The sequence below is a fragment of the Etheostoma spectabile genome, unplaced genomic scaffold (assembly GCF_008692095.1).
Source record: "Etheostoma spectabile isolate EspeVRDwgs_2016 unplaced genomic scaffold, UIUC_Espe_1.0 scaffold00018476, whole genome shotgun sequence".
Lineage (NCBI taxonomy): Eukaryota > Metazoa > Chordata > Actinopteri > Perciformes > Percidae > Etheostoma > Etheostoma spectabile.
Window position 1 is genome coordinate 193 of NW_022604274.1, and position 18,404 is coordinate 18,596.

General features: G+C 42.1%; 1 long non-coding RNA gene across 1 annotated transcript; it reads right to left on the minus strand.

Annotated features, from left to right (window-relative positions):
- Positions 1–4,561: 4,561 nt before the first annotated feature.
- On the minus strand, positions 4,562–5,921 carry LOC116680489 (uncharacterized). The gene is made up of 3 exons (XR_004329768.1): positions 5,688–5,921; positions 4,882–5,001; positions 4,562–4,736 (listed from the first exon to the last, which is right to left on the minus strand). It is a non-coding gene; the product is annotated as an uncharacterized LOC116680489 (long non-coding RNA).
- Between the last annotated feature and the right edge of the window lie 12,483 nt (positions 5,922–18,404).

The window sequence follows — 18,404 nt, forward strand, 5'->3', positions numbered from 1 at the left end:
ACATGTCTCAACTTACAGAGAAATATCCAAAAGAAAAAACACTCAGAAAATTGATATTTTATGAAGTTATTTCTACAGTCTGTGCTGTTTTTGTTATTTCCTTTTGAAAAGTGCAAAGATACAAGCCAAAAAAGTGCAAATATACAAAACTTCTCAAATACAAAAACACACCTACATCAATCACACACATACTTAAAAAACTATATACGTACATTTTAGATATAAGTAATTATAAATTGATGAAATGGTGAAAAGCATAACTAAGGCCCTGTTTTGCTTTGACACAGCTGCAGCCAAACAGGGTTAAATTTTCTGGTAAAGTTTGGTATCAATCAATTCGTCTTCTTATTGGCTAAAAGGTAGACCAGTTTTGAACATCTAGTTTTAACTGGAAGAAATAGATGTCCATCTTTCCAACCTTGCCCTCCCTCCTAACTCTGCGACATGATTGGCTTTCACAAGGCTTATCTCGGTTTACAGTAGAGGGATTGGCTTCTATCACCTGTCAATCGAATGCTTAGACGTCAGAAAATCCCCCAGTGCTGAGTAACAGTGTTGCAGCCCCTGGGAGAAGAGAGAAGCGATCAAACCTACAAATGATAAACTGTTTAGCTTTCTTTCCGTTGAAACTCGGCCACAAACTACAAGATTGTGAGGGACAAGCTCATTTTAGATAAAAATGGCTTGGATATTATAATGCTTGGATTGTTGCAATGTAGGAAAAAAAGGTTTGGGCGATCTTTCACACCGCGTGAATAAAGACACGAGGAAAAAGGTATGGAGGCACACTCCACTTTAGACACTAGCGGCGCAGAATTTTTCTGTTTATCTTTAATTTCTTTAATTTTATAACAGTTGTTTAACTGGTATAAATCATCATATGTTGATGTGTCGAATCACGAGACTTTAAGCTTTCAAATGGTGTGTTGCATGAGCGTGTTCATGAAGATTTACTGCTTGCAATTTATGAAAACTGTTGAGTGGAGAAAACAGCTTCGCTTCAGTGGAGAAAATGTCCCGTCACGGGGACGGTGTCTCTAAAGAGGCCACCCTTCACACCATTCACACACTAGTATTGGCAGGCATGCATGGTTACTAGGGATGAGCGAGTACAGCATTATCTGTATCTGTATCTGTATCTGTTTACCACATGAATTATCTGTATCCGGATCTGTACTCGGACTGGGCGGGGCCTAAACCGGAAGTGGTCATATTTAACCCAGAAGTGGGTCAGGTTCTCTTGAAATGTGCGGGGCTTTAAACCGGTATGTTATTTAAGCATGCAATTGATATGAGTTGATCAAAAATTGTTATATTTATTGCTGATTTGAAAACTATTTACATGACAGCATTGAGCTTCAGATCAATGGTGTTGTCATGGTAACAAACAAACTATATACAGAACGTTTTGCAACAATGAATACAACACATGCAGTTGCAATTATGAAGTAAAATGTAATGAACTAGAGTTTTCATACTCAATATAACTTTCTTTTTTTTACTTTTTATTTTTTTATGATCAGTGTGATTTTTTTTTTTTTGGTTCTTTTTTATTTTTTTATTTCCACACCAGGCATATGTGTGTGTGTGTGTGTGTGTGTGTGTGTGTGTGTGTGTGTGTGTGTGTGTAAGAGAGAGACACAGAGAGAGGGGGGTAAGGGGGGCAGCTGACAGTAAAAAAAAAAAAAGAATCTCCGATGGCAGGAACGCAACGGGAGTGGCATTTAAACCAAGCAGCACGTCTGAACCCCATGTTCACCAGAAATCTACTGGTTACTATGTAAGGACTACAAACCGAAGTTAAAAACAAACCTGAAGCTGAAGAAACCCTAAACGTTAACGGAACAGATCCGCAGACCCATTGACAGCCTGCCTGACGGAGCGGGAGCGAGCGAGAGAGAGAGGCCGAAGGAGCGCATTTCTCCATGTTCTGTGTGTGTGATTGATCCGAGCGGGTTTGTAGGCGGGGGGGGGGGGGGGGGGGGGGGGGGGCTGTGATTGTCACAGAACGCTGCGCGGCCAGTTGAGGAGTTGTATTCAATCCGAGCACGGATATTGACTCATATTACTCGGATATACTTGTACGGATAAAGCAAAGTGCTTTATCCGTACCAGATACTCGTTTCAGCCGGATACTCGGATCACCCTAAGGGTTACGCAAGGTAATGTTACCCGATTTGTTGAGGTCCCATCCCCAGACTAATCACTATCCTAACCCCAGCCAATTAAGCTGTTTTAAGGAACGGGACTTGCCTAGATGTTACGCGGTATACATCATAACACCGCCCAAACTAATCCACCGTTGGGTGCCTGGATAGCTCAGTTGGTAGAGCGAGCAACCACATATAGAGGTTCACTCCTCCAACCTGCGGCCCTTTGATGCATGTTATTCTCCTTCTATTTACCCTTTCATTTCTTCAGCCGTCTTGTCAAAAATAAAGGCCGAAAATGCCCAAAAAATTATATTTAAAAAATCCACGGTTGACTCATTAACCAGTGACCGGACTTCAGTTTCAGATGTTTAAAATGCAACATGGGGATGCATAACCAGAGGTATCAGTAGCCAACAAGTATTAGCATGAGGCACGTCAGAGTAGCACATTGGTAAACATTTCGGACATTTCGGACGCAGCACAGTGGAGGGCTCTGCAAAATGTTCTTAGGAAGGAACTTGTTTTGGTGGAAAATTTTCACTACATTAAGGGGTGATAGAATGGTTGTATGGAGTATATCACGCTGTTCCTTGAGGTCTTCTGATAGGGTATGTAACATTTGTTGGGCTGACCGAAAGAACGAGATCCAGGGTACAAGCGGCCGAAATGGGTTTCCTCAGGAGGGTGGCTGGCGTCTCCCTTAGAGATAGGGTGAGAAGCTCAGTCATCCGAGAGGAGCTCGGAGTAGAGCCACTGCTCCTTCGCGTCGAAAGGAGCCAGTTGAGGTGGTTCGGGCATCTGGTAAGGATGCCTCCTGGGCGCCTCCCTAGGGAGGTGTTCCAGGCACGCCAGCTGGGAGGAGGCCTCGGGGAAGACCCAGGACTAGGTGGAGAGATTTATCTCCAACCTGGCCTGGGAACGCCTCGGGATCCCCCAGTCGGAGCTGGTTGATGTCGCTCGGGAAAGGGAAGTTTGGGGTCCCCTACTGGAGCTGCTGCCCCCGCGACCCGATACCGATAAGCGGATGAAGATTGATGGATGGATGGATGGATGAAAATGTTGCTTTGCTGTTCTTTTGGCCCTCACACCACCCTGCTAAATTGACCTGGCTTGAAACAGGTGTTCTGCCTTATATGGTCTGCTCATGAATATTTAAATAAGCTGCGCGCTGATTGGTTGTTGTGCAACGAGCTTGGTGCTGCTGACAGAGCAACAGAAGAAGATGGAGACTTTAGCTGTTGAACGGTATCTGTTTGAGCCTGAATCAGAGGAAGGATCTGATGTAGAGGAGCCACTTGCCAGTAGATTGGAAATTACTCTTCAGACTGGTAAGTTTGGTCATTTAGCATTTACTTGCATTTTCAACACCCAACATTTGCCGTCCGTTGTTACACTAGTGTAATACTCACACGTCAGTGTTGTAGCCTAAGAATAACTTTGTATTAGCTTGTTTTAGTATCGTAAGCAACATAAGTTAATGTGCACACGGACAAATATTTACTACTTTCGCAGTTTCAGTCAAGATGTCTAGTTCATAGAGCTACTCACAACAACAGTCTCTTCGATTGTGATTATGAGTTACGTAAATTATTTAACACGTAGTAGTAATATGTTATCTTACAACAGGACGTCCATTTAGCTGGACAGGAGACTATTTCTGTTTGTATGCTACGTCTAAAGCATTATTACTACTCTCGCCTGTGTCAGTAGGTCAAATGTTATCTTGGAAGTACTATCCTGCTGATTAGATTTGAGATTATTACCTTCTTAACATGTAGTAATATGTAAAATTACAACTACGGTGCATACATCTTACCTTGGCAGGTGTACTTGTGGAAACTGTGCACAAATGCCCCAGGAGAGAGAAAATATGTTGCCAATAAATACCTCAGGTAACTAAAACTAGATTCATTAACTCAAGCTACTTTATGCTTTCTGCTCATTCAACATTATGAAATAACAACAAGCTCATTGTTTGTTTTTACAGGTCATGAAAAGAATGACCCAGGTTCCTGAGGAGATAACCTGTTTGACTCACCATCCTGGCCTTCATCCGGTGTGCCTCAATATATATTCTTTGCAAAATACAATGAATATTTACAGAGTTGACCATGGCCAGTTGAGAATCAGAGGGATGGAAAGGTGAGGCCAATTTGATACCACTGTTAGCAGTTCGATAACAATACCCATTGATTATTGGTTCACCATTATTACAAAAACACAGTATTATCAAGACAACAAAATGAAAAACTTTATTTAGTTTAAAAGCAATCATCATTACTCTGAAATCTAAAAGATAAAAACTGTGGTTGTCCACTACACCCTGTTCTCTTTGCAGGCAATGCAGACCAGGGCCTAGAGGACTTGGTGAGCTGGTTCTGGGTTTTCTTGGTAGAAGTGTCCGTGTCGTGCTGCGTATACGGAGGGAGTTTCTGGAGGCTTCAGGGCAGTATGTCGGGTTGGGTGTCTGTCGAGCTGAGCACACAGGTCCTGGGGCCCATGAATCTGCCGGACTGCTTCCAGATAAGGAAGGGGGATGGATGATCTCCTCGAACACCAGTCTCATCCGGTCTAAGACATAGCCTGTTGTGTGTGAAAAGTCATTTTTAGCACCTATACCATTGCACATTCAGATTTGTTGTTTGAAGTGTGTGAAAAGTTATGTTTAGTGCCTTTATGATGCACATTTTTATTTTTTGTTTGTAATAAAAAAAAATATTTAACTTACAAATTGTTGGCTCCGTCTTCACTTGTTTGACGGTGTAACCTCCCCTTTTGGCCTTTGGGAACAGACGTCTGGACATTAGTTTCCCCTTGGCTGTCTTCCGTTGTGGCTGCAAGATACAACCTGAAACAAAAAACATAAATTTTGTAACATAACTGTATTACCTTTTACACACAACAAGCAAAATACTCCAGTTAACTCACAGCAAAAGCAGTTGCTAAACCTCTAAGCTGTGCCAAAGCTGTACTCTAACCAGTGTTGGTACAAATGCCTTACAGTTAGACCATCTTAAAACTGAAATGATTTACATTTAGATGGCCGGCAATTAGGCCTGATGTCTTTAGACTATTGCTCATGTCTAACTCCTTCACTGAACAAACCAGTTTCTGCAGACAATTTGTCCCCCATTCACATTTGCCTTTTCTAAAGACTTGTATTGTTGAATGACAAAGTTCATAGGGCGTGTACATGCCTGCAAAAGGCATCTTCAACACACAGTCTAGCATTCAGTCATACCTGTTGTATACAAACACATTCCTACCCATTGTCCAAATTATTTTCACCAGCCTCCCCACAAAAGGAAATGCAATTGATTGAGATCAGACCAATCAGTGATAATCCAGATGAATAGTTCTATTCCTACTAGAAATAGTAAACTAATGTGTTGGGAATGTATCCCATATTTGATAAAAGTCACTCACTCATCATGGTAACATTAGATAACACTGCTCTGCTAAATCCTACCCAGTCACAATGCTACACAAACACCATAAGACGTCTGGTTTTGTAAGAATAAGTAGAAAGGTTACCTTGTATGATATGTGAGGTCTTAATGTCTTATGAGACAGTTGTGTCCTCCTAGATGCCACACTGGAAGCATCTGTTTAGCAAGCTGCATCTTTCGTGTCTTGACTTTCTTGTGATGTGCTCTGAAATAAAAAAAAACTGCAAATCAATACATTGCCGTCTATATACACACCATTTTCACGAGATTGACTCGATATCATATGAAATGATAACGTTTCCAGTTCTGTTGTCGAAGCTAACGGGATGATATAGCTAGCTAGCTGAGTAACGTTACAGCTTAGCGCTAGCTAGCAACCAAACTATCAGGATTCTACTCAGCTGCAGTTAGCTTTCTTGCTGAAATACAATAAAAAGTAGCCTGCCAAAGTGGACAAACATGCATCGTGAACTATAGATGGAGCTACATGACAACACAGGGTATTGATTCGAATGGAAGCCCCTTTGCCATAACAGGTAATCAACACACATTCAGCCTATGCTAGCTACAGGATACGTTAGCATTGCTAATGTTACTGTTAGCGATGAAATCATACTTATAGCTTGTGGTTGGGATGACCAGACAGTCGGAACAGCAACCGCAGCTTAGCAAATCCTGCTTTAAATTGTCCGAAGTTTTGAAAACTGTCTTTGGGGGAAAAGTTCCCTGGGATCTCCTTATAAACAGCAGCCATGCCCGTCGCGTTCTCAGTCGGACATCTAATTGACCTAACGCCAGCAACATTAGGAGCTGGTCTCAGGTCAGTGGCCTGTGTGTAAATGTTGGGGCTGGACCGTTCTCCTTATACGTCCATGGGCGTGACAAAGCTACAGGTTCTAAGATCCTGATGTCATCTTTTGGCTTTGTTGAGATTCGCCCGTTTTCAGCGGCAGTTTCAAAATGTGAGATATTCAGAGGAAAGGCATGTCAATGGGATTTAAAGCTTTTATGTATGTCCTATTTACCCACTGAACTGTCGTTATTCACCTATGACAAGGTAAAATCGGTTTTGCATTCTATCACCCCTTTAAGGAAAACGCTACATGCAACAGTATACAATATAAATGAAGTTAACTGGTCACATAATACATTAATGTGAACATTTAAGATTAGCTGGATATATGGTTAAATGTAATTTCCTCTTACTAGTGTATCAACATGTGTACTTCGTCCATACCATTCACGCCAATTGGTCAGAAAACGTCCCAGTTAGAGAGTAAATGCCATAAACATTTTCTTTGTAAATCTTTACAAACTTTCCCTGAAAAGAACAAGAACGCCTCCTTTTTTTTCTCCAAAAAATCCAAATATTTTTCAAAACTTGCCATTTTCAGCATGTAGCTCAAAGTTTATTGTTGTTCCCTGAAGCAAACGGCAACACACAGAAACCGGAAGCCAGGTAAGGGACATCCGGGACGTGGCCGGCAATTATCCTGCAAATGTACTTCTGTTGATCTAGACTCTACGGGGTGTAACGTTTTCTTGATGAACAACAGTATCCATCATCTGAACAGCATCTTTCCTGCTTGTATGACTCATCCAACTCTAAGAAAGAAACAAATAGTATATTTGCCAAAATATCAGACTGTTTCTTTAACAATAGCTTTAACAATAACACAATACTCAGTAAAGCACACTTCCTGTAGCTCAGTCTGCTGAGATGAACAGACATTTTCGTTATATCCTGCTTTGTACCGGCCAATAGTAACCTGTTAATTGGCGCAGGTGCACGTGTGAATCCAGGGGTGTCGTTATTTATTAATGGATCTCTGCAGACCTCCCGTTGGCTGAAATTAACCCTCATTTTGGCCAATGGCAGGTCTCAGGTGTGGTGGTTGTGGCCAAGACGCGTGCCTGTTAGTGTTGCCGAACACATTGTAATTAGTCTGTGGCTGTAATCAGTCTCTCTCTGTGTCTGATTGGCCTCTCCCACCAGCTGCCTCTCTCCTTTGCCCCCTGCTTTGTCCATTTTCCTCACCTCCTCTCTCTGTCTGCCTGTTTGTCGGCTAAAACATAAAGTCTATTCTCTATTCTTCGGCTATGCATCTGTTTTCTTGTTTTGTTTTGATTCAGTCTTCCTCACATCCTCTGTTTCAATCTCCTGGCCTGAATTTGTTTATGTAATTTTTAAAATATTATTATTTTATTAATATAACATCATTGTTGGACCAGATTTTGTCACAAATCATAGTCTAAATGAAATATGGAGGTATGTTAGGAGAGATACTGTTGTTTGTGACATTTGTATTTGCTTGAAGAGAATCAACCGTGACTTCAACATGAATTGTACATGTTGCATAACTGGTTTCAATATTAAAACCAGATTTACCTAGGATTAGTTTTTTTACACTATTTTGGAGTACCACTCTTTGAAAAAGAGAAAGAAGTCTTACATTGATTCAATCTCATAATCTAACATTTTGCTACAAAGTTAAATCCATAACTTGGTGGACAGCTGCGTAATACACTTCAAACACACCAAGACAAGTAATCCAGTTCTTATAAATGAAGAATTTATTTAAAGGCCCAGTAAAACAGACATGCTGAAGGAGGTTCTCTAGCTTCTGTACTGTGACGTATTTCTTAGTTAAACAGAATATTTGAGCAATAAATCAAATCCTTTGCATTTGGTTGGACTGCTAAAAAGTGGGCAGGCTTAGAGTTTAGTGCAGTACTGAGTACTGTTGGCTCCACTTAATCTTCCCCTAACTTTTTTGTTGCGGTTAGATCAGGAGGAGGATGAAAGATGAATGGGAACTTGTTGATTATAAACAACTCTGTCACTGCAGCAAAGTTTCCATTGACTGATCAGACCTCCGCCACATTGTAAGGTGCGGCGACAGCGTGTAGCTGATACTGTTTTCACCTTGAAAGTCTGTCTGTCTGTGTGTGAGTCAACACGTCACAACCACTGTCATTGCTGTTGCTAGCTACCTAATGAATCTGTAGTATAGATGTAGCTCCTAGCTCTGTGCTAACAGTTGCAGATTAATAGACAGGAGAATGTCATGATATTATTGGTTGTAATTGGTTGGTTAATGCATATGTAAGCTAATAATTTACCACAGAGAACACTGATTTTCCTAAATCTTGTCTACAAAATCCAGAGAGCACCACTCCTGGTAGGCAAAGTTCAATCAACTGAAATGGATAGAAATGGAGAAACTGCCTGCGGAGGGATGACAGTGGGGGGCTAAAAAATTCACTTTTGTCAGCTAGTTCTCTTGAAGCGGCTCCATATGACTGTTCCTGTCTCTCTGCAGCAGCAGGTGTAGCTTCAGGTCACCAACCTGATGGTGACTGAGTCAGAACACTAGTTTAGAGCAATGGTCTTGGTTGAACTGGAGCAGTTTCTCAACGTCTTTGCAAGCTTTTTCAGCACTTCATTTAAACTTAGGGATTCAGTAAGTCTGGGCGCACATAGGCACATGCACTGCTTGCATTATGATATAAGAAGAAGACAAAGGGATGTCCAGAAATAAAGGTATGGAAGTTGTTACCGATACAGGTCAGTAAGAAATCGATCCACACACAGGATAAAGTGAAAAAGATATTTTATATATAATATAAACAGCTATTACGTCAGTTCTACTTTGCTTATTCTCATTTAAAATACACTATAAATATGTCAGTTACATCAGTTCTACGTTACTTGTGCCCATTTGAAATACAATCACTCAATACTTGTCATTATTCTGGTATTGTTATATGTTATTTTGTAACATCTAGTTTTAACTGGAAGGAAAAGATGTCAATCTTTCCCCAAAAAGTTTTTGGAGATCACTGCTGTGAAAGAAAACACGAGGAAAAAGGTTTGGATGCACACTCGACTTCAGATATTAGCGGCGCAGTATCTTTCTGTATTTCTTTACTTCAAAACAGGATTATAACCGCTATAAATCATCTTATGCTTTGTGTGTGGGCTTAATCGAATCACAAGACCTTAAGCTTTCTAATGGTGTGCTGCATGAGCGCGGTTATGAATATTTAATGCATGCAATTTATGTGTGAGAAAACATTTTCTCTTAAATGGAGAAAACGGTCCCGTCAGCGGTACGGTGTCGCTTAATGTATCCGGTAATTTAAATAGCTCACAACACTGTATTAGGTAACCAGTTAACTTAATTTAATAATGTATGTGTTGTTTTCTTTTGTGGGGTGCATATGTCTTAACTACCAAAACAAGTTCCTTCCCAAGACCATTTTGCAGAGCCACCGTTTCTGCGTCCAGATCTTAGCACCGCCCATAGCAATTGTGATTGTTTTAAAGAACATCAAACCATTGAAAAGAAAACACATTATAAAGGATGACGTCACATTTTTCTCTTTGATGAAGTCACATGCTTTCTCCCTCAACCACCTGGAGGAGCACAAGGGGGCTGGGATGTCATGAGTTAGAGCACTCACTTCTCACAACATGTGTGCTGAAACCAGACCGTCCTCACCCGGAAAACGTCAATAACACTATTACGTCTGTGACATCATGTTATATCCTCTTATTAGTAGTTTTACAATACTCATTTTAAGCCAATCCCTGTTTTACTAACTCTTTTTTTGTTTTCCAATTTTGTTGCCTAAGGTTAACTAGTTCTGTTTCACAACGTTAACTACATGTTTAAAACTGTGCCTGTTAAGTAGATGGTTAAAATTTCCACTGCAGTCATGTGTTGGTGACGATTTGATAGCCAGCTATCACAAAGAAAGCCTGGTTTTGTCAAACTTGCTTTGTGGTACAGGTCTTACAGTGATGACACTTGAAAATACGATGATCAGAAACATTAATGATACCATGTAAAGCGAGATGGGATACCTTTCCAGGTTTGCCTGGTAGAATGGTAAATATGTGCATAAGGGAGTGTATGTTCTTTGAAGAAGCGAAGCTGCAATAGCCCTTACCCCAGCTTACTCATTTACCAAAACAGAAGAAAGACATAGCATAGCATAGCCAGTATGCGCCTGAGCCTCCCAAAGATGCAGCTGGCACACCCTAAAAGCCCATTCTATGGACATTCAAATGTTTTCTCACCATTCCTCAGGAACCACAACTTAATTGATAAATTTATCCCACCAGGCACTGGTTCTTGCCAGCCTTACCCAAAACTTATATAAAGATATATACACTTCTTTACATTGTACAAAAGTGAAGCAAAAATATCCTGGATACAGGCACTGCCATCTTTTAATTTTGAAGCCAGTCTGTGCAGTAGTGTGTGCCTTTCCTTGGTGGCGCCAGTTCAAAGAGCTCGGAGCGGCAGTGGTCTGCTAAAATCCGTAAAATGCCGCAAAACGAGCTGTGGTGGAATTTCTATCTTACAAACTTGTGCTATGTGAGTTGAGACAGTGGTTGTTGGAAAGCCTGTCCATGACCCCCGCAGTTGGATGGCAATACTGTAGTTGGATGTCGGTTGAGTGAGCGGGACTGCAATATGATGTCTGTTTAGAGAGGCAGCTGACTTTTTATTTATTCCGTTTCTTCATTCTGTCTGGTTTGTGTGTTTGTGAGGAAACTGTGAGTATTGTACATGTGGAGTTTGTTGTGTGACACCATGCAGGAAAAATGTATGTTAGTTTAACTGTATAGTATAACTATTTTGATTAGAGTTATGGTAGGAGTTGTCATGAAAGCCTTATTTTCCTTTCTCCACAGCACACACGTTAAAGTCTACATCACTGTTATGTGATAATGTCGGTGTATATCACACTTTGTGTGCTCTGAGTAGGGCTGCACGGTTATGGCCAAATTGATAATCACGATTATTTTGATAAATATTGAGATCACGATTAATTATCACGATTATTTGTTGTATGTTGTATATACTAGGGGTGATCCGAGTATCCGGCTGAAACAAGTATCCGGTACGGATAAAGCACTTTTGCCGAGTACAAGTATTATCCGAGTAATATGAGTCAATATCCGTGCTCGGATTGAATACAACTCCTCAACTGGCCGCGCAGCGTTCTGTGATAATCACAGCGTCCCCCGCCTACAAACCCGCTCGGATCAATCACACACACACACAGAACATGGACCTCTCTCTCTCGCTCACTCGCTCGCTCCCGCTCCGTCAGGCAGGCTGTCAATGGGTCTGCGGATCTGTTCCGTTAACGTTTAGGGTTTCTTCAGCTTCAGGTTAGTTTTTAACTTCAGTTTGTAGTCCTTACATAGTAACCAGTAGATTTCTGGTGAACGTGGGGTTTGTAGTCCTTACATAGTAACCAGTAGATTTCTGGTGAACGTGGGGTTTGTAGTCCTTACATAGTAACCAGTAGATTTCTGGTGAACGTGGGTTTCAGACATGCTGCTTGGTTTAAATGCAACTCCCGTTGCGTCTCTGCCATCGGATATATATTTTTTTTTTACTGTCAGCTGCCCCCCTTACCCCCCTCTCTGTGTCTCTCTCTTACACACACACACACACACACACACACACACACATATACCTGGTGTGGAAATAAAAAAATAAAAAAGAACCAAAAACAAAAATCACACTGATCATGAAAAAATAAAAAGTTAAAAAAAGAAAGTTATATTGAGTATGAAAACTCTAGTTCATTACATTTTACTTCATAATTGCAACTGCATGTGTTGTATTCATTGTTGCAAAACGTTCTGTATATAGTTTGTTTGTTACCATGACAACACCATTGATCTGAAGCTCAATGCTGTCATGTAAATAGTTTTCAAATCAGCAATAAATATAACAATTTTTGATCAACTCATATCAATTGCATGCTTAAATAACATACCGGTTAAAGCCCCGCACATTTCAAGAGAACCCGACCCACTTCTGGGTTAAATATGACCACTTCCGGTTTAGGCCCCGCCCAGTCCGAGTACAGATCCGGATACAGATAATTCATGTGGTAAACAGATAAAGATACAGATAATGCTGTACTCGCTCATCCCTAGTATATACATACAATTGCAACACATGTATCTCTGAGAAAGCTCATTCACTTGTTTTCAACAATAACTGATTAAAAGAGCTAGGGAGAGAGAGGGAGTGCGATGGACTCACAGAGTTAAGGTTGACTTATTATGAATGGGTCCAGCACGGGTCGAATGGCGGGTCAGCAGAGTTACTCACGTAGTGTGTATGAAATGTCTGTATTGTCACTGCGCTGCATTTTATGAACTATGATATTCTGGCCATGGGTCACATCTCTGCCTCAGGTCCAGCAGGCTCCGTCTCACACGCTATTACTCTATGAACTGAAGTCAGTTGCATTCAATAACTTCTGTGTTTTACCCCGTGGCCGCCGCAATAGCAGCGTTACCAGCAGAAACACTGGTTCAAATACAGGTTTGCCGCTCGTGCTTAACAATCCACAGCTGTGTTAATAACAGTTAAAACTGTGGACAAATGTCAAAAGTGTGGACCGTCGCTGTTGCCGCTGTGTCTCTCCATGTTGCCGGGAAATCGCGTGTGAGTTAATAGGGGCGGGGCTGCGCAGAGAGTAAGAGGAGAGATCCAGGCACGGCTTTACAGAAGAAATGGGTCATGTAACGCAAAATGAGACCATAACGATATAAACAACATTGATTTGTTTGTGGAAAGGCAGCGGTGCAACATAGAGGAAAAATGTTAGTCGCACCCTAGAGCCCTGTGAGCAATCAGACACTAACTAGCACTGGTCATTGCTGTTGTCTGAAAAACAACACAGACGGGACAAAATGTTGCGTTTACTAGTAAACTGGTAAACCTTGTGACCGACGTAGGACCGACTGCTCTCTGTTGTGGAATTTTCCTCACGTTACTCTGTCCTCTGTGAAGGTCTACATCTAGAAACTAAGCTGCGCAGTGGAGGTAGCAACCCTGACTGGCACACGATCAGACAGTGGTTTACAGAGCGCTAGATTGGCTTTGCAAAAGAAACCAGAGCGTTCTATGAAATGACGCATTTAAAATATCGCTCAATTACGAAAATTTGAACGTGGGAAGCCAAAATCGTGATCGTGATTAAAATTTGATTGCAGCCCTAGCTCTGAGTGTTTGTACGTTAAAGTTGCTTAACTTTTATGATATTGTGTAGGAGGTTATTGTGACGTGAATGTCAGTTTCTGTGCTCTTAAATGTGCATTTAATCACCTCGTGATTTATTCAATGCTCCACATCTGTAGCCTACTTGTAACATTGGTAACAGCTACAGCTAATGTTCATAGTTGCTGCTTTTAGTTAAGTTAGTAATCATACTAACCATAATTGATTCCTATAACTTTTTTTTTCTATTTTCTATGTAGCTCCCTCTAAAAGTTTGTTCAGTGACCTCCTCCCCACCACAGCTTCAAATGTCTCCATTTTACAGCCAATATCAGAGCCAGCCTGTTTGTGTCCGTTTAGTTTAAAAACATCGAAAACACCAACATAAGACCATAGCGGACCAGACGCAAGCTTTATTTTGAAACATTTAACTCTTGTGTTGCCTTCCTGTTATGACTTTCGTTATGAACTTTTTTTTGTGTGTGTTTTTTCGATGTTTTTGTCGCTTTTTCTGATTTATTTGTCACTTTTTCCATGCTCTTGGCGGTTTTAAAAAAAAAACATGAGCTGGTTTAATAATAGGCTTTACACTTATTCTTGGAATTCATGGCCAACAAACCTCATTTATATCAAACTATACATGCATTTTAGTTAAAAAAAGACAGAAATTATGAATTATTTTGACTAACAGTTAAGATCTGAAGATGTTGAGTGGATCACAGATGGGTAGATGTCAAAGTTTAGTCCAGATACTGTTTGAAACCATTAAAAAAAAAGAATTCAAATGCTATAGGATTAAATAAAACACCCAAAACATTCAGTGAAAGTAATCATTAATTTTACCTCAAGAACGTTGTATGGAATCATCCATGTAATTTTTGGGCAATTTGGTTAAAAGAAATCCATATTTCAGATATAAAACACTTTGAAACGGGTCAATTTGACCCAAGGACAACACAAGGGCTAAGCTTGCGGACAGCACACAGCCGGGAGGGCATGAGACGGTAGGTCTGCAGCCATACCCAACACAAATATCCTGTCGGTCCAGGTGGTATGTGTGAAATTGTGCAAACAGCCTTTTCAGGTCATTTGAGAAGGAAGGAGTGGTAGTCTGCAAGCTCCCAAATGAAGCTCGTCTGAGAAATAATATACAGTTACTGAGGAAGCCTAGTGACGAGTCAATAGCAACCAGTTCACATGATGAAATGGTTATGTTGGAGAAATCCTTCTATAAACTGACAACTGACTCCATGATGAATTAACACAGCGTTATTCTTGTGGTCAACAGATGAAATGCGTTTCCGGGCAGTTAAACGTGCACGGACCAGATGGAAACTTGTCTAGTACAGAGGTTCCCAAAAAGGCACTTAAACAATAGCGTGCTCAGGGTTATATTGGTTCCCTTGTGGGGCCTGATTTGTCAGCTATACTGTTGCTGGGGTACAATCCTGCTCTGCCTCTTCCTTCTTGCCTGTCTATTATTTTCAGTTATCATTTACTTCACAAGACAGCTATGTTCACTCCCTTCTTAGTTTGTACGTCCTGTTCTCTGAGTTATCAGACCGTCCTCGAACTTCAGTGTCCTTGGCCTCACCATCTCCTCTTCTCGTGCTCACTGTAGCTTATCTGACTAAGATAGCCCTTCCTGTTCTCTCCCTCCTAGCCGTACCCCAGCTGCAAAGCATAATGTATAATATGTCACACATACCACACTCTTATTTAGTCTTTGGTTAATTCAGCATATACTTTAAGCCAGCTTTACGTGGCCGTTCCTGAGTGCCCTGTTCATCACCACCTCAGTCATTGTATTATTTTCCCACAAATTCCCCCTTTTCGCACCTACTAGGTGCGAACACTTTTTACACTAACTGCAGTGCCTCAACGTCCTCCCCGTCCTCAGGCATGGTGAGTAATGGCAGCATCCCAGCGGAATAGGGAGGCGGTGCTTTTTCTTTGGACAAGGCAGTGGTGATGAGCCGGGATATCATGGTCCGCAGGCAGGGCACACAGCAACACCCCACAGTAACTAGAATAGCGAGAAAAACAGCAATAGATGTCAAACAAGCAGTGATAAGATTCTTCCATTTGCCAAAAAGGTTGTCATCCACCCCTCCAATGGATTTGATACACCTGAGGCGTCATGCATCTCCTGGGAAAGGGCTCGAAGTTGGTTCAAAGCCCTGGTGACCTTCCCATCCGGGGCAGTGTTGTTAGGGATGACCGTACAGCACATCTCTCCGAACATGGAACAGACTCCTCCTTTTTCAGCCAACAGCATGTCCAGCGCCATCCTATTCTGGAGCGCCATGAGGGACGTTGGGGCCATCTGCTCGGCCAGGCCTTCGATGGCATCCCTAGTTGCATTGCTCAAGCGTAAAACATTATAATGCACAAAATTTATCCTATCTACATTTTTGCTGGGAGTGACGGGGAAGATGGCTGAAAGCAGTGGTATATTCTCAAATCCTGCGGCTATTGATCTGCCAATTTGTATTCATTCGGGACACCCCTAGGAACTCCTATGCTGTCTATATAGGTTGGGGTTCCCGCCCATGGATCAAAAGCCGGGCCTTGCATACTACGGGCCCTGCGCCTTCTCTTTACTGTCAGTTGCACAGCTTATGGTGGGTATAGTGGACTCTACTCCCACCAAGATATGGGCATAGCTAATCTAACCATAGCACAAACTCCTGACGTTTGATTTGGGAACTTTATCTGGGAGTACAACCTAAGACCACCACAATAGTAGAATAGTCCTATTCTAGCACTGGGCCTAGGGCTGTTTTGTTTGTACAGTTGTATTACACCAGTCTGGGGGTATATCACCTAGTTTGATTGTGGGCTTGCTTGATCCGGTGAGATTGAAACAGTGATATCTGCACCCTCCCCTTTATGGCGGTAAAATACCCTGGTTTTTCAAAGCCTGGGGAAAGAGGGATGCTAGGGTAGTACAATTGCGGGAAGCTGTCTTAGAGTGTGTGAAGTTCAACATGCATGCATATCCTGCTGGGTCCTCATTAGGAAACAACGGGGCCGGGTTAGTGAACATGACTGGTCTAGCTGTGGCACAGGCCACGCACCCTTCCATGTGTTGTTCTTGGCATTCTGTATTAGCCACCTGATCCATAAATTGTCCGGGCCTGCACCTGCTGATAACTCTAACACATCTTCCACCCTCATTTTAGAGAAGTCCTGCACTATTACGTCTTCCTCCTTCAGAGGGGGTTTTACTGTAGTCTCTGCCATGTCAGTGTCATTCTGTGTGTGCGTGAGGGGATCCAAAATATTTATCTGCAGGGGGGTTATCTGGTCACTTCCTGCTATCCATACACCTATGGCTAACATCCACACATCCTGACCGTTCCTGCTCCCATTGCTCTATTTACTGACAGGGTTATGGGATTTTTCGTGGGTCTGAACTATAGTCCCGCTGTATAGATAATCTCCCATTCATCTTGTTGTACCCACCAATCTCTTTTGTCTGTCAACCTCGCCCATGGTTTCCACCCTCCTGTTGTCCAACCGCGTCATACCAGCTGTTACAGAGACTACCTTTCACCTGTCCGAAGCGCTCCTTTCACAATCCTCTACCTTTTGATAGTCGTCACAGATGTACACATCTGTGTTTTTTGTAGAAACTATTATACCCCCCGCAGTCTATAGCCTGACACAATCAAAGGTAAATGACGTGGTTGAGTCTCTCACATAGGGGAGAGTCAATCTGGCACCGCACCTTGGGGATGGGCCCTTAGTGTGTTGCTTCACTACTGCTGTTTCCTGTTCGCCAACTGGACTGCGTAGAAAAGGGCTGAAACCAGAGATGTTAGCTTTTCATATAGTCTGTCATTTCTATTTGCTGAACATCTAACATTGGCATGTGGCCTCCATCTAGTGGAGGTCCTGCATTTTTCTCCCTGTCATTATTTCGTGTGGGGTCAAATGTGTTTCTCGTCCTTCTGAGGACCTCATAGCCATGAGGCCAATGGGAGCGCTTCTACCATGTTAACTTGCTTCCTGCACATGCCTTGGCTATCTTAGCCTTCATGTCTGGTTTGCTCTTTCCACCATTCCCTGTGACTGTGGATGATAAACTGATCCGAAGGCATGAGTGATTCCCAGGGCCTGTTCTACTTTCTTAGTAGTTTGTTGTTAAAATGTGTGCCATTATCTGACCCTTATTTGCCTGGGGACCCCATACCTCGGGATGAGTTCAGTTTGAGCCATTTCACCACTGTTTTTGTTGCGTCCTCTTTTCTGGTGGGAATGGCTTCTACCCACCTAGAGAACCTGTCTACCATCACCAGAAGATACCTTTTTCCCCCTACCACATTTTCTGCGCCCATATCAGTATAATCTATACTGATATCTTGAAACAAGCTGTGGGGACTGGGTACGCTCCTTTTAGTGTGGTGTATGGTTTCTGAACATTATGCTCTCCACACACCTGCATTCCTGACAAAAATGTGTCACCATGTCCCTCAAATTGGGGTGCCACCACAGCTCAGACAGATTCAGGAGAGTCTGTTTTCTTCCTTCCTTCATGTGTTGGTCTGTGTGCCTCAGGTAGCAACATTCTGCACATCTCGGCTGATGCTGCTATCTTTCCTTGATGAGACCTCCATATCCCATCTTTGTCTTTTGTGCGCCGCTCCGCTGCCACTGATTCCATTCATAGGCTCCTGCCTTTTTCTGCATTTCTAGAATGTCTTTAGGCTCCAGTGCCATTGGTTGTGATTCTATCTCTTTCGATAGTACCATCT